The sequence below is a fragment of the Callithrix jacchus genome, chromosome 3 (assembly GCF_049354715.1).
Source record: "Callithrix jacchus isolate 240 chromosome 3, calJac240_pri, whole genome shotgun sequence".
NCBI classification, from domain to species: Eukaryota; Metazoa; Chordata; class Mammalia; order Primates; family Cebidae; genus Callithrix; species Callithrix jacchus.
Window position 1 is genome coordinate 61,761,485 of NC_133504.1, and position 16,957 is coordinate 61,778,441.

Here is a 16,957-nt window from a genome sequence, read left to right on the forward strand (position 1 = left end):
TGTACATTTGTGTAGTGTTGAGCATTTTTATTTCTGAGTGTGTTGCAGTAATCCCTTTGTTTGGTTTGTCTCTCAGAGTATGCTTAAAAAATATTACCAAGCTTGTTGGAATCTTCAAGATGAGAGGTTATGAAACCATGAATGCCAATGTCAAAAGCCATTATCTAGCAACTTAAGAGGATTAGGTTTATTGTTGATAGATTTAGTTTTTATTGAACCATACAGGAATCACTGTTTGTATAAATACACATGCTTCATCATCAGTTTGTCAATAAGCAAATACACTTTTATTGTCATCAGAATATATTAAACTTTCATCTTTGCTTATTTTTTAATGGTCGGGTTAATATTAACTTTTCTACCCATGTGGCTTTAATGTTTATAAATAAATGATAAGAATGTTGAAGTCAACAAATCTGTATTCAGATTATTTTAGTGCTGACTGTAGCTAATATGAAGTACCTTAAGGAGACAAGGAAACCATTCTCACAGGAAGGGTTTGATATGTGCCACCAGGTTATTTTGTAGAGGATGCAGGTAGCGATTCTATAGGCTAAGATAGAGTTTCTCTAACTTTTTTTTCCCTGAAAAGGATTCTTTTATTAGAGGAGGAGAATAAATCATTCCCACTGGAATAAAGTAGAGTATACAGATTTATCAAGATGTGATTCCTAGGTGTTCGAAGAAATTAAAGTAGCTAAACCCACATCTCTTTGAAAAGTAGAAAACAAAGTGAAATTTACAGTTTATTTAGTAAATAACATAAAAATTATATCTTTCCTATAAATAAATGACACATACTGGACTGTCTGGTTTGCTTTCCCTGTAATATATATAAGACTAGGACTAACCGACAAAAAATAGAATTTTAATATTTGGGCAAATTTTTTTCAAGGCAGTGAATCAAAAATAATTTTATTTTTGCATGAACACTAATGTTAAATTATTTGTATGGCTTCCTAAGTGTGTTCTCACTGAATTTTAAATAACACTGAACAAAATTGAAAAAAGTGCATAATTTTGATTTAAAAAACTGAGCAAGACACATGACATTTCATAAAAAATGGTTATGTAATAAGTATATAAACCTATGAAAGAAATTTTAATTACACTCATTATAAGAAAGTAAAATTTAACCCCACTGGTTAAGCTAACAAGGCTAGTCCAGAAATAAATGCTTACATTTAACACTAAATTGATTTTCAACAACAGTGCCAAGTTAATTCAATGAGGAAAGAATAGCCTTTTTAACTAATGGGGCTGAGACCACTGGCTATCTACATATAAAAGAATGAGAACACCAGGTACATAAATTAATTAAAAATGAATGACAGGCTTAAATGTAAGTAGTAAAAATGTTGAACTCTTATAGCAAAACGTAGGAGTATATCTTCGTGACCTCAGATTAGGCAACAGTTTCCGAGAATAACACCTAAAACACAAGCCGAGAAACAAAAATACACTGAACATTATTAAAATAATAAAAAAGACTTTACACTTTAAAAGATACAATCAAGAAACTGAAATGACATCAAACATAATAAGAGAAAATATTTTTAAATTATAGACCTGATAACAGTGTTATGCACAGAATATATAAAGACTAGAACAATGAAGACAATCTCAATTTCCAATGGCTAAAGAATGTGAATAGAGATTTCTTCAAATCGGATATACATAAAGGCAACAAAAACATGGAAAAATGTTCAACATCATCAGTACATAGAAAAAGACAGCTCCAAACTATAATAAGACAGTACTTTATACCCACAGCAATGGCAGAAATAAAATAAAAAGACATCAAAGAACAAATTTTAATAAGTATGTGGAAAATGGAATCCTTACACATTGCTGGTGGAAAATTTAAATGCTGGAGAGGAAATTGACTGCCTGGAAAGGTCTAGACAGGAATGCAGCAGTTCTTCACAAGGTTAAACATAAAGTTATCATATGTTTCATTAATTCCCTTCCTAAGTACATATAACATGGCCACACAAGAAACAGTACACAAATGTTTACAGCAACATTTTGCAAAGCAGTCAAAAACTAAAAACTACCTACATGTCCATCAACTAATTAATGGATAAACAAAATTATTGTAGCATATTATTCAACCATAAAAATAAATAAAGTAAAAAAAAAAGTGATACAGCATGGATGGACCTTGAAAATTTTTTTACTAGGTGAAAGATGCCAGGTAGATAAAGTTACATATTTATCATTTCATTTATGTGAAATATCCAGAATAGACATGTGTAATTTTGTCGATAGAGACAGAAAATTGATTGGTAATGGCCAAAGGTAGGGTTAGGGCAACAGGAAGTGACTGCCAAAGGGTTTGAGATTTTTTTTGTGGGATTATAAAAATGTTCTAAGATTAAATAGTAGTAGTGGTTGCACAAATATATTAATATTTTAAAAACTATTATTAACTATTAAATTGTATACCTCAAATTGGTAAATTTTATGGTATGTACATTGCATGTCAATAAATGAATAACATCTACTTAGAATTCAAAACTGTACCATTTTCTTGAAGGGAATTGGACAAAAGCTAAGTAAACTATATTAGAATCTATATTTTTACTCAGAAACCTCAATTCTAAGAATGCGCTCTGAAGAATCACATCAATTTATTGGCAGAAATAACATATTTGCCGGTCAATTATGGTGACATTATTTGTAGCAGCAAACCATCGGAAACCTTCTAAATATCCATAGATTTGTGGCTTAAATGGGTATGAATTGTATATAAATAAGTAAAAGAGCACATATAAAAGCAGGTATGTTGCAGGTATAAAAGAAATCTTTGTGAATTGATATTAAATGAATTCTAGGATGTATTATATATTTTGTTAAGTACAAAGTAACATGTAATATAATGTATTTCTTATGCTGCATTTTGTGAAAGAACAGGTGTCACAAATTTGGTTCAGATCCTAGCTCTATTATGTACTTCCATTGTAGCCTTTGATGAGTTTCTTGCATTCTCTTTCACAAATCGAAATGGTTTAAATACAAAATAATTTAAAAATGACTTGTTCTCCAGAGCTCTATCCAACACTAATATTTTGAAAAGTTATTTGGCTACTATAGATAGAATATGGAAATAAGACAAAGAGCATTTTTTCTCACTATTCCTAGGAGAGTACAGTGATTATAAGAAAAATCAATATTCTTCAATGATATCCCAAACATTCTTAGCACATGTCAAACAAATAAATGTAAGTAATTACTATTCTATTGTTGGATATTGAAAACCATCATAGGAACTGTCCCCTTTACCCTAGATGTTGTTAAAGAACAACTAGAAGGATCAGAGATCTATAAATCTAAGTGAAGTTTCAAGACAGTAGTACATTTCAAAAGTCTTCTATTCTTATCTTATAAGATAATATAAAGCCTGTGAAATGCAGCGGAACCGGGCGGGGGCAATCACATGCTTTGGAAAGAATTCTTTGGTGATTAGAACTGTTACTCAAACTTTGCTTCAGGTTAAAAGAAGCTTAAGATCTATCAAGAATAAGACAAGTCTACAACTTCAAAGAATGGTTTGCAAGCCTGAATACCAAGTAGATAGCACAATTGGAAGAAATGACCTTGGAAGAATAAAGAAGAACCTGATTTACCTGTCAGAGTGGGTCAAGCCAAGAATTAAAACAAGACACTCCTTTCAGAGTCCCAGAAGATTTTATTTGCAAATAATTCCTATCAAATGCCAAAATATGTTTAGCCATGTTTGCTGGAAAATAATGTATCTAGGAAAAGGAATGTAAAGCGTGAATGATAATTTTGACAAAAAATATGCATTTAACTCAATATTTCTATTTTAAGATATCTTCGTGTGCAAACTATTTAAACTATTTTTAAAAACTTGACCATTACCTTTAGCAGACTTCTAAGTTATTTAAAATAGTCATCTCATTTAAATATTACATATCAATTAGAAAGGAAATATTATCCTTATTTTACAGATGAGGAAATCAGTGGAATGAATTAATTCCCGAAGGTCAAAAAGGTGGTAAATGTCATGACCCATAAATACAGAGTATTTATGACTACAAACCAAGTGCTTAAGATTATGTTGTACACGTGTATAGCATAATACATTATAGTATGCCAGAAATAGCCATTTTATAAACAAATTTAATAAATAATATACTGCTATTTCTTTAAAAAAATTTTATTTTAATAATTAAATATGGCTCACTCTTCCTAGTTGTCTGGACATGTGTGTATGAGAAAATTTATTAATTCATTTTCTAAAATAAAATAATTTATTAAGGATAGCTCATATTTTAAAATATCTTAATAAAATTATATAGATGCAAATTGCACATTAATCTAAACACATACTCTTTATACAGAGATTCAAAAATATTAGTAATATATTTTCTAAATTTTTTAAGCTTTTAGTTTCTTTTTATTAAAGATTAGATAACAATGATCAGTGTGAGCAAGATTTGATTCTATAAGCCTATATGCATTTCTTTTTTCATGTTTCTTGTTTAATTCTGGTTCATCTTCTACGTGCTATATGGTACCTGTATAAATATCCACCTTTTTCTCTCAGATGTCAATGTATTTTAGATTCCCGTGAAATAAATAGAAATCATCCCTTATGTTTACATTTGTATAAGTCCAAATTTGCCTTTTAAATGCAACATTGCTGTCTTGCACTGTATTTTTGTTTGTTTGTTGTTTTGTTTTTGAGACAAGAGTCTAACTCTGTTTCCCAAACTAAAGTGCAGTGGCCCAATCTCAGCTCACTGCAACCTCTGCCTCCCTGGTTCAAGTGATTCTCCTGTCTCAGCCTCCTGAGTAGCTGGGATTACAGGTGCGTGCCACCATGCCAGGCTAATATTTTGTATATTAGTAGAGACTGGGGTCTCTTGACCTTGTGATCTGCCCATCTCTGTCTCGCAAAGTGCTTGGATTACAGGTGTGAGCCACCATGTCTGGCCTAAACTGTATTTTTAAAGCTGATGATGTATTAATCTTGTTAACTCTTGAAATAAATTTTTTTTTGTCTTCCTGTTCTTTGTGACCTGTTTGCTTCTCCTATATACTCTGATCTCTATTTTCTAACATCCTCTTAACATAGAGAATTGTATTATTCTGTTTCATTTGAAGGAATAGTCATTTGTCTTTTAGGACATCAACTAATAGCAAAATTTATTATTTCATAATACTCTGAGAAAGTTTGCACATAACCCTACATGTTACCTAACTCCAGAGCCTCATCAGAAGCTGGTTGCTGTCCCTCATTTTCTTGGATTGAATATATAATATGTCTTATGACATGCCTACACATACTAAAGTCATATGGTGTGTTGGCATTCGGAGTGGTGTTATAAGGCAGTATAAGAAAAGGACATTGAAATAACTTGGACATTTATGAGTAACAGATTTGTCAGAAATCATCTAAAGAACCAGTATTCAATCATATCCATAAACTATTCAGATGCTAAGGAAGCACTATCCAATACAATTTTCTATGCTAATAAAAATCTCCTAAACTTTTGTTCATTTGGCAGATGCTAACCACATGTAGCTACTTTTGTGACTAAAGTGACAAAGGAACTAAATTTTTATGTTATTTAATTTTAATTAATTTAAAATTAAATAGCCACATATGGCTGTTGGCTATGTTATTAAACAGGACAACACCAAGGATTCTCATACGTTGTTTCAACTAACTCAATTTACAGGTTTATGTAGGGATCTACCTTGAGTTTTTAAAGGGTTCTCAATTATATATACACATCCACACACACCACACACATACCACTTTTGAAAATCTTTATTATATTTTCCTTTTTGCAATGACAGAGGTTGCCATTGAATTTTTGCAATTGTATATGAAATAATGGATAATTCATTCTTTTTTTTTGAGATGAAGTCTCATTCTGTCACTAAAGCTGGATTGCAGTGATGCAATCTTGGCTCCCTGCAGCCTCCACTTACCAGGTTCAAGTGATTCTCCTGCCTTGGTCTCCTGATTAGCTATTATTACAGCCACATGCCACCATGCCCAGCTAACTTTCTGTAGTTTTAGTAGATACTGGGTTTCACCATGTCAGCAAGGCTGGGCTCAAACTCCTGACCTCAAGTGATCCACCTGCCTAGACCTCCCAAAATTCTGGGATTACAGAAAATTTTTAAAACTCATATTTCACCAAATACATGTTCCAGCATATATTAATATCAGTTTAAAGAAATAAATGTCAGTAATATTTTTGCATCTAAAATACATTGTAATGTGTGCATGTAAGCAATTATAAACACATTTTATGTGTGTATTAATGGCACAGAAAAACAAAAATAACAATAAACTATAAAACAAGTCAAGTTAAGTAAATATTGATATATTATATGCTGTTTTATAAATTAAAAGTGTACATTTATAATAATTGGCAAAATGTATTACATATGGATTTTGTATAGTATGCAGGCTAATTTTTCATGAATCAGTGAATAACAGAAAGACAGTGTCCAATGAATGACAGAAACATTTGGACCTTAAACTGCATTTTCAAAGGAAATGTCAGAATAAACTAAACTGATACTTGATTTATAAAGGGTCTAGTCAAGATCAACATTTTTCTCTGTAGAAATGTGATTCTAACTAATAGATAGATACTCAAATCAAATACAGTAAAAAAATATATAACCATAAATCCACAGTCATGTGTCACTTAACAACAGAGATAAAATGTAAGAGATGCATCCTTAAGGCAATTTCATAATTGAGAGAACATATATAGTGTGTACTTGTACAAACCTAGATTCGATAGCCTACTATACACCTAGGCTACATGGTAAAGTTTATTGTTCCTAGACTACAAATCGGTATAGCATATTACTACTGAATACTGTGGTCAATTGTGACAAATGGTATTTGTCCATCCAAACACATGTAAATATAGAAAAAGTACAATAAAATATTATATTATAATCTATCAGACTGCTGACATATAGGTGGTCGATTGTTGATGGAAATGCGGTTATGGAGTGCATGAATGTGTTTGAAGGCAATGGTTTAGGAGGAACTAATAAGCACTGTCTGTTACTTATCCCTGGAAATTCTCATTCACTTGGAAGTTGAGATTTATGGTTTCTTTCTTCTAGCCCAAGGCTAAGAAGTGAGGCAGAAGGATCGCTGAACTCATAAGATGTATGGCTCTTAAACAGAGGTAATCCAGAAAGAAACATAGGCCTAGCCTGTGGTTCACCAGACTGGTATCTCATTTCTCCTTTTTTTTTTGGGGGGGGGAAATAAATAAGATAGGCACCACAAGACCAGGGATATTTATATTAGCTATATCCTTGCTCATGTGAATAAGTGGCTATTACTGAATGAATTCTGTATCCCCAAAAAGATATGTTGAAGTCCTTATCTCCAGTAATTCAAAATGTAATCTTATTTGGAAATAAAGTTTTTTTGGGAAGTAATCAATTTAAAATGAGGCCACTAGGTTAAGCCCTAATCCAATGACTGGTGTTCTCATAAAGGACAAATTCGGAGGCAGAGACAGGCATGCAGAGAGAGAATAATATGTAAAGAAGCAGGGAGAATGCCATGTGAAGATTGGTGTTTTGTTGCCACAAGCCAAGCAATACCTTGAAGCTGTCAGAAGCCAGAAGAGGAAGGGAAGTTTCAGAGAGAGCATGGTGCAACACCTCAATTTCAGGCTTCTAGCCTGAAGAACTGTGAGACAATAAAGTTAGTTGTTACAGTACCCAAAGGAAATAACAAAGAGAATAAGCTGCCCCTTCAATAGTGAAAAAATAACATATTTTAGTGTATAAACAAAGAGGAACAAAGCTATTCAAGAAGAAAACGTTGATTTTTGGAAGCACTACAATCAGGAGAACCTGAATATTTGAAAAAATGTTCACTTCAGGTTGCTTTGATTTTTTTTTTTTTTTTTTGCTGCCATGCTTTCATAAAATTTTGGAAAGGATCTTAATAAACACAGCCTGGTCTCTTGCCTATCCCTCATGTACCACTATGATTACACGTTCACCTGCGGAAATGCTGGAAGGAGTTAGCCCTACCAGAATGACAGACTAACGCTTGAAATACTTTATTAAATGCTTGAAATACTTTAGGTAGAGCTAAACTGGACTCCTCTAGTTCATGGGTAGTTTCCAAAGAGATTCTAGGAAGACCCAAGAACAAATGTCTTCTCTTTATATCTCATTAAATCAAAATAACCAAAAGACAGAAATGGAAGAAATAAAAGGAGCTGTGGGGATCCTAATAGCCATAGTCTATCTTTATTCTCTAGTATCTCAAATTCGAAAGAACCCTCCTGTCCTCAATGCCCCTTTCTAGTTATTAAGCTGTTGCTTTATAACAGCTTCTTCAAACTATTTAGAACATTTGTTAGCACATATTTCCTTGCTTTCAAATCTCCAATTATGACACAACTGAATTCCATCTGGCCAGTGCCATCATCTCTCCATTCAAACTATATGAAAATGACCAATTATTTCAATATTTTCAAGTAATCTTCCTTACTACAGCCAATAAGATATGTTGGGATCAATCCCCAATTAAATTTTCAAACATATTACATCTTCTTCCTTACCCCGTTAAATTATTGCCATCCTGTTTGTTTTATCTAATACACAAAATCTCTTCTGTCTTAAGACCTTATATGTTTGGCTCACTCTCCCTAAAAAGGACTTTACATAGCAGAGTTCTTCTCAAACTGGATACTGCAATTACTTCAGTGAGTTCTACCTCATCACCACATAAAAATTTGAATATCTCTTTTAAAAATCTATCACTGTTCTTTAACAATTTCCTTCAGTGTGTTTGCCACAAGCTGAAATTATATTCTTATGTATGTTCTTATTTATATATCCTGACTTCTATTATATTGTAAACCACAAAATTTCAGAACGTGTATCTACTTTTCAGCAACAATATAACCTGAGTACACATCTCATTGGATATGGTGAAATCCTAAATATTTATTAAATAAACAACTGTCCATTTCTTCTAGCTGACATCAATATTTGTCAATTCTATCAACTCCCATCTCTGTCTTGCTAAATTATAAACTTTTAATTTATAGGGGAGAAAATCCTGTCTAGCTTGCATCAGATATATTTACCCTGATATTGATTTGCCATGGCCAAAGGGGCATTTTACATAGAAGGGTGATGGCCCTCCTTTATGTGTTAGGTTCTTTCAGGGAAAGAAGAGATGTTCTTGACTACCATATACCCACAAAGACTATTTATTACATAAGACCAAATATAATCTGAAAATTTTCTACAGTAAAAGAGTAAACATTGGCAATAACAATGCTGTTGTTAAAATAAATATTGGTTTGGACAATATTCTTCTAAATGTTAAGAGCTTATATGATTAATATAAATGACTTTGCTGAAAGGATCTCATGTATATTTCAATTACAAGTGCAAATGAACTTCTTTAATTTACTAAAACTTATTTTTCTATCTGGTTGACAACAGTTCCAGTAGGATTTATGGTGGTGAGTGGGGCAGAGGTACACATTTAAATTTACTAACAAAAAGCCATTACAACTGAGAACTGGATCTGAGAGCAAGGATGCAATTGTTCAACACACTGCTTAACAGTAAACAACAGAGAAGCCCTTTCTGTTTGCAGCAGGTTCCATATAAACTAATACAGGTTCCTTATAAACTAATGGAGCTTGGGATTTTTGTCTTTTTCATGATCCCCCCGCACCCACCGACCTCCAAACACATACAGAAACTCAGGTTTATGTGGATAAATGTACAACTGCCAAATTATTGAGGGAATCAGATAGCATCTGTCTCCATTTTCTGTCCTCCAAATTTCTCTAACTTCTTTGTGCTGGTAGATATTCCATTACACATCGTATTCTATGGTATAAATGATATATATAGAGAGAACTAGAGATAGATAGACATAGGTAGCAGCACAACTATAAATATAAGTATGGGCATAGATATATCCAGGAAATCCCCTAAGCTCTGTTCAACAAAAATTGACCAAAACTACTAGCTCAGAAATGGCTCCCCTTCAAATTTCTGTTTTCGGAAAAACAAAAAAAGCTAAATATTTATTATTTCTCTCTCTCTGCATTCCAATTCTCCATGAAGCAGAGGGTATTTCCAATTGAATGTGGGTGTATTGCACAAAACTCTGTTGATATAGACAAATACTTTACCTTTTTTATAAATATATGTTATTTTAAATTATATTTTAAAATTAAAAGGATGCATTGTATATTTGAATACTTTATTCTTTTTTCCTTTAATATAAAACAGCTTTTAAAATGTATTTTTATATTGCAAGGTAAGGTAAAAACAGATGAATCAATTATTTGTCTTTTTGCCGAACTGAATAAATACAACCATTAAATGATAATTGGACTGTCTACATAAATTCATTTTCCCAGTAACTTCTATATCTTGAAGGTATACTATCTGCATATTTTGTTTTTTAAAGTGCATTCTGGTCAAATATTTTTGCGTATGCTTTCCTATACTCAGACTAGAAGTGTAACAAATCTCTAACATCCATTTCTAACATCTTATGTCTTTATTCTTCCCATTTCCTATATCCAGAAAACTTATCCAGCATGATTGGAGACTCTGTTATTAAATCTAAGAACCACTCATGGATCCTTGTTGCTACAAGCTCCTTCTTTCTTCCTTGAATTCTTTGCTATGTTTTACAATATTTAAAGGGTTCTTCATCGGCATGACTTTGTGATATATTTAAATGCCTCTATCATTTTGGTAACATTTGAATGGAGTGTGCAACTCCATATTTTCCATGGTGTCATGCAGAGAATACACTGAATATTATGTTATATTTAAGAATTATGTGCTTATTAAGATGCATACTTGAAAGTCATAATGTTTGCCATTACATATTAATTAGGAATATTATTTTGGATATCTTAAATGCATATTTAACTGCAAGTTATCATTTCTAAGCCTACATCAACAGTACCAAAATCATATAGGTTTTAAAAATTAAGTTCTCAGAGTTTTCAAACCATTAAAAAAGATCTCAAGTGAAAGGACTTATTGAGATAATTGAGTTTTCAATAGATAATTAAATAACTAAAAACATTTAGCTTTTAGCAATAATTTTTACAATACATTTATTAAACTAGGTTCTAATTTGCATTTGCAAAGTAAAATTACTGACATTTAACTTGAGTTGCTTTACCTCAAATCATCTTAAAGTATATTTTACACTTGACGTTTCAGATGGGAAGAGTCCAAAACAATAATATGTATGCTGCATGCCTTCTCATTGTTGGAAATAGTATGTATTTAAAAAGCATGAAGTAAAAAAAAGCCCAAAAATCTATATTGAATTAACACCTGTGTTGAAAATTTTATTAAAGAAAAACAGCAGAGGAAATAAAAGTGAGAGGTCAAATTTATAAACAAAAGGCACTTCCAGACCTAGAAACTATGGTTTGTTTTAAGATCAGTAAAGCAAGAATTTAACCTTGCTTTTTAAACTGCACTACCGCAGTTTAAGTTATATAATTACATTCTTTAGAGTTGACGTTTTCACCTTGGTCGGTATAATAAGGCCATGCAGATGCAGGCTACAACCAGTAATTTCAGCATTCTGCTTCTTCTCATGTCGATGGTAATAAGATGTGGCACTGAAGCATGCATGAACCTCCATTTAATTGTCAGCACAGTCTTTCATTTAAACAACAAAATAGTTAGCAGTAAGCTTATAAATGTGGAAAGCATGCAAAACAGAAACAGTAGCTCTGTTAACTCTAAAATCACCTCACGCAGAAAAGGTCAAGCATTTAAAATGTGTTTCTACTACCCTTTAAAGACAGTAAAACTAATAGAAAATACATGACTGGAAAATTTAACTGAATTTTTCTTGGTAGAGAATGAAAACAAGTTGCTAAAACATCTTCAAATGTATACATTTTAAGATTTGAATATATAGTGTAGAAAACTGTGAGAAATCATTTAAACTTCAAATCAACTTGTAGTCAGTAATTTATGCAAGCTTTCTTTTAAACTGGTAATTTTTATTTTTAGACCTAAAACTAATTAGAAAACAATTGTTGAAGAAATGGCTATTGCTAACATTAAGAATATAATTATGGTTCTAAAATTTTTGTTTTATTTTCAAATGGATCATAAAATTATTTTTTTCCGAATTCAGAAGCACTACAAAAAAAAGTCTCCATTTAGAAGTCCTGTACCATTCCCCATTTCCTCTCTACTTACCAACCTATAGGTAACTTCTTTTTTCTTTTAAATTTCTTATTTATTTTTTCAGAAAATACAAAAACAAATTTATTCTTAAATTATTATTCAAATAGTTTTATAAGTCCTAAAAACGCTTTATGAAATAGGATTAAACGCTGCATATCAACATACGTAATATATCTAACTTGTCACTTTAAGATATATAAAATCAATAGAATTGGGGAATAATCTTGTGTTACTGGCTTCACATAATAGATGAGGTTTTATTCAGTTTATTTTTCCGGTTCTTTTTTTTTTTTTTTCAAAGCAATTAAAAGCTCAGGGCTCACTCCAGGAGCCACTTATATTTCTAGCCTACTCCCAAAATGATCTTGACTAAATGCTGATAAATCATGTGTCTGTATTGTCAGACCCATTCTTCTTTATGAAATCTCTAGACAAGAATATCCAACTACGTACTTGACACCTCCACATTCTAAACTCAGCACATACAAACTAAGCTTATATTCTCCCCCAAACCAACACCACTTCCAGCCTTACTAATTTCAGTTACTTCCAACTAAATTTGTCCTGTTACTCACGTTCCTAAACCTTGTTATTATCCTTAAATTCTCTCTTTCTCTCCCACATCAGACCCTGCCCTGTCTAACCTGGCTCCTGTTCCCTGCAGTCGCCTCCTCCTAAGTGTCCTGTCATTAAGACATTCACTCTTTTCCAGCCACAGTGTCTTCCTTGTTGTTCCTTCACTTCAGGTACATTCCCACCCCAAGTAACTGACAATTAGAATCCCCTCAGCTTGGAATATACTTTTCCTAGACATCCTCATAGCGAGCCACTGCACTTTGCTCATATGTTTATTTAAATCCTTTAGGCTCTTCCTAACACATCCAGAATTTGACCATCTGTCAAATTCTAGCCCACACCACAGTTTTATCACTGTCTTCTGTTCGTGTAATTATTATTACTATTGTTTGTATCCATGATTGCATTTCTTATATTTTCAATATAGCATTTGATTGATCCTGTTAAAATTATAAACCAGATTGTATCAGAATAGTAGTCAAAGTTCTTTCTATGAATTACGAGGCCCTATGTAATCTGACCCACATGACTTCTCTGAAGTCATCTACTGTGCTTCCAAACCCTCACTCTGTCAGCTCTCTCTGTCTCCATGCAGTTTCTCCAGGTAAGTTCCCCTTCACGTCAGAGTATTTGTTCATGCTGTTCACTCTTGTGTGAAATGTCTTTTTTCAGTTCTTTTGGACTTTTACATATTTTAATGTATATATTTATTATACATACTTTAATTTTTATATGGAAAATAATAAATATATGCATTAAAAATATAAAAATGCAAATGAACCAAGAAAAAAATTATATGATAAATGAATGTCATCACAATAAATACAGGGCAATACAATTATAACAAATAATAAATTCATACATATATACATTTTTGACCCTCAACATTAGAATGAATTCTAATATGCCATAATTTTGTCATCCTCTCCACAGTACAATATCTCCAGGACCAAGAAAACTGCCTGTTACCTGACATTCAATAAGTATTTATCAAGTCAAGGATTTTATGAAGAAGCATGTTTTTCTTTTTTGTTTGTGTTTTTTAAGATGGAGTCTCACACTGTCACCTAGGCTGGAGTGCAATGGCAGGATCTCAGGTCCCTGCAACCTCCACCTCCCGGGTTCAAGGGATTCTCCTGCCTTAGCCTCCCTAGTAGCTAGGATTACAGGCACCCACCACCATGCCTGGCTAATTTTTTGTATTTTTAGTAGACATGGAGTTTCACTATGTTGGCCAGATTGGTCTTGAACTTCTGACCTTGTAATCTTCCCACCTTGGCCTCCCAAAGTGCTGGAATTACAGGCATGAGCCATTGGGACTGGCTGAAATGTATATTTATATTTATGTAGAGATAAAACATATTGATATATGTTATTGCTAATTTATAAAATTAGCACAAAAAGCTTTTTTATAAACTTTCAAGAAAATTATCATCTATCTTCTGCAAAATCATTAATGAAAAATGCAAAATGTGTTCAAAAAATCTATATTCACACATTAAAAAGAAAGGGTAGATTTCTTTTAAGATGTAAGCCTATCAAAGGTTTATGTTATCCTAGTGGCTGATTCAAAGGGCTTTAGACCTGAGCCATTGTTATTCTGAATATATTAAATAGTTATGCACATAATACAACATCATCAAGAAATTTTACCTGAAAAATATTATTTGTAAAATATTGCAAAAATGTAGAACTAAGTTTTTTTCCTTTAATCATTTATGAAAAATAGCCTAAAACAATGACCTTTTACTGTTTATTTTTTATGTCTTTGCAGAAATGGTTTATGAAACACTGACAAAAAAATAATTTTGAAAAGGTCAGTGACGTATCAAAACACTGTATAATTAACAGAACTTTCTTTTTATATCTTGATGGGATATCTTGGCTGCTAGTTGACAATAACAACATGCTGAGATTAGGAAACAGTCAAAAGAAAGTTATGTTCCAATTTGAGATACTATAGATCAGGTAGATCTGCCAGCGTAGTAACTGAGTTCATTAGAAGGTGACAATTATTTGACTTATTTAAGCAGCTATTGAAATAGCAATAATACTAGCACTCATTGAATAACTAATGAGAAGATAAAAGTTTGCAAATTTCTGGAATTATGGATCATAGAAGTTTGTCATGTAGCAGCATAGTCTACTTTGTTAATTATATTCCTTTTTATTTTATTTAGTTAAAATAAATTTTAACTTTTAGATTCCAGGAGTGCATGTGCAAGTTTTTGCTGAAAATATTATTGTTTTTGCTGAATCCCCCAAAAATTTAATTTTTGTGTCTTCAGTTTTTTGTAGAGTGTAATGCTGAGGTTTGGGGGGTACAAATGATCCCATCACCCAGGTACTGAGCATAGTGGCCAAGAGTTCATTTTTCAAACCTTCATCTCTTCCCTCCCACTACAATAGTCCCTAATTTCTATTCCTGCCATTTTTATGTCCATGAGTACTCAATGTTTAGCTCCAATTTATAAGTGAGAACATGTAGTTTTTGGTTTTCTGTTCCTCAATCATTTCCCTTATGACAATGGCCTCCAGCTCCATCTATGTTGCAAAAGATATAATTTTGTTCATTTTTTATGGATGTGTGGTGTTTCATAGTGTATATGTATCACATTGTATTTATTCAATCCACTACTGAAGGGCATCTAGATTGATTCCATATCTTTGCTGCTATGAATAATAGTACTGTAATAAACATGTGAATACATGTGTCTTTTTGGTAGAATGATTTGTTTTCTTTTGGATATATATGCAGTAATGGGATTGTTGGGTGGAATGGAAGTATAAGTTCTTCAAAAAATCTCCAAGCTGCTTTCCACAGTGGCTGAAGTAATTTACATTTTCATCAACAATGTAAAGGCATTCCCATTTCTCTGCCATCTTGACAACATCTGTTGGTTCTGACTTTTTTTTATAATAGCTAGTCTGATTAGTATGAGTTGGTATCTCTTTGTGGTTTTGATATGCATTTCTTCATTGATTAGTGATGAGGAGCAATTGTCATATGTTTATTCCCTGCTTGTATCTCTTCCTTTGAAAAGTATCTGTTCATGGATTTTATCCATTTTTAATGCAACTGAAACTTTTTTGCTTGTTCCATTGTTCATTCTTTATAAATTCTGGTTATTAGATATTTTGAAAGCATAGGTTGTCAATACTTTCTCCCATTCTGTAGGTTGTCTTTTAGTTCCATTAATAGTTTCTTCTGATATACAGAGGCTTTTTAATTTAATTCAGTCACATTTGTCAATTTTTGTCTTTGTTTTGAGGAATTAGTGATAAATTATTTGCCAGGGCTGGTGTTCAGAATGGTGTTTCCTAGATTTTTGTCTAAGATTCTTATGTTTCTATCTCTAATTCATCTTGAGTTAGTTACTGTACATGTTGAAGATAGGGGTCCAGTTTCATCCTTCTGCATATGGCCAGCCAGTTGCCCTAGAAACATTTATTGACTAGAAAGTCTTTATCCACTGCTTATTTTTACTGACTTTGTCAAAGATCAGAAAGCTCTAGGTATGTGGCTTTATTTCTGGATTCTCTATTCTATTCCATTGGTCTACTTGTGTTTTTGTACCATTACCATGCTGTTTTTGTAACTGTAGCCTTATAGTATAGTTTAAAATCATGTAATGTTATACTTCTGGCTTTTGTTATGTTTGATTTGAGTTGCTTTGGCTACTTAGGTTATTTTCAGTTCCATATGAATTTTAGAATAGATTTTTCTAGTTGTGTTGAAAAACTGACATTGGTAGTTTGAAAGGAATACCATTTAATCTGTGAATAGCTTTGAGCAATATGGTCATTTTAATGGTATTGATTCTTCTAATCCATGATAATTGAATTTTTTTTAAAATTTGTGTCATCTCTGATTTCTTTTAGCAGTGTTTTGTAATTCTCCTCATAGAGATCTTTTACCTCCTTGGTTCAATATATTCCATGGTATTTTAATTTTTTTATTGCTGTTGAAAATTGAATTGCATTCTTGATTTAGCTCTCATCTTGAACATAATTAGTGTATAGAAATGCTATTGATTTTTATACATTGATTTTTGTATCCTGAAACTTTACTGAAGTCAGTTTAAATCATAACCAGGAGTTTTTTGGCAGAGTCTTTAAGATTTTCTAGGCAGATATTTAT

The 16,957-nt window shown here is 32.1% G+C and overlaps 1 long non-coding RNA gene across 1 annotated transcript in view; it reads right to left on the reverse strand.

Moving 5' to 3' along the window:
- Positions 1-781: 781 nt before the first annotated feature.
- The window catches only part of LOC144581867 (uncharacterized), a 53,894-nt gene continuing 37,718 nt past the window's right edge, over positions 782-16,957 (reverse strand). Inside the window, exon 3 of the long non-coding RNA XR_013533284.1 lies at positions 782-1,432. This is a non-coding gene — a long non-coding RNA (uncharacterized LOC144581867). The remainder of the gene's footprint in view (positions 1,433-16,957) is intronic.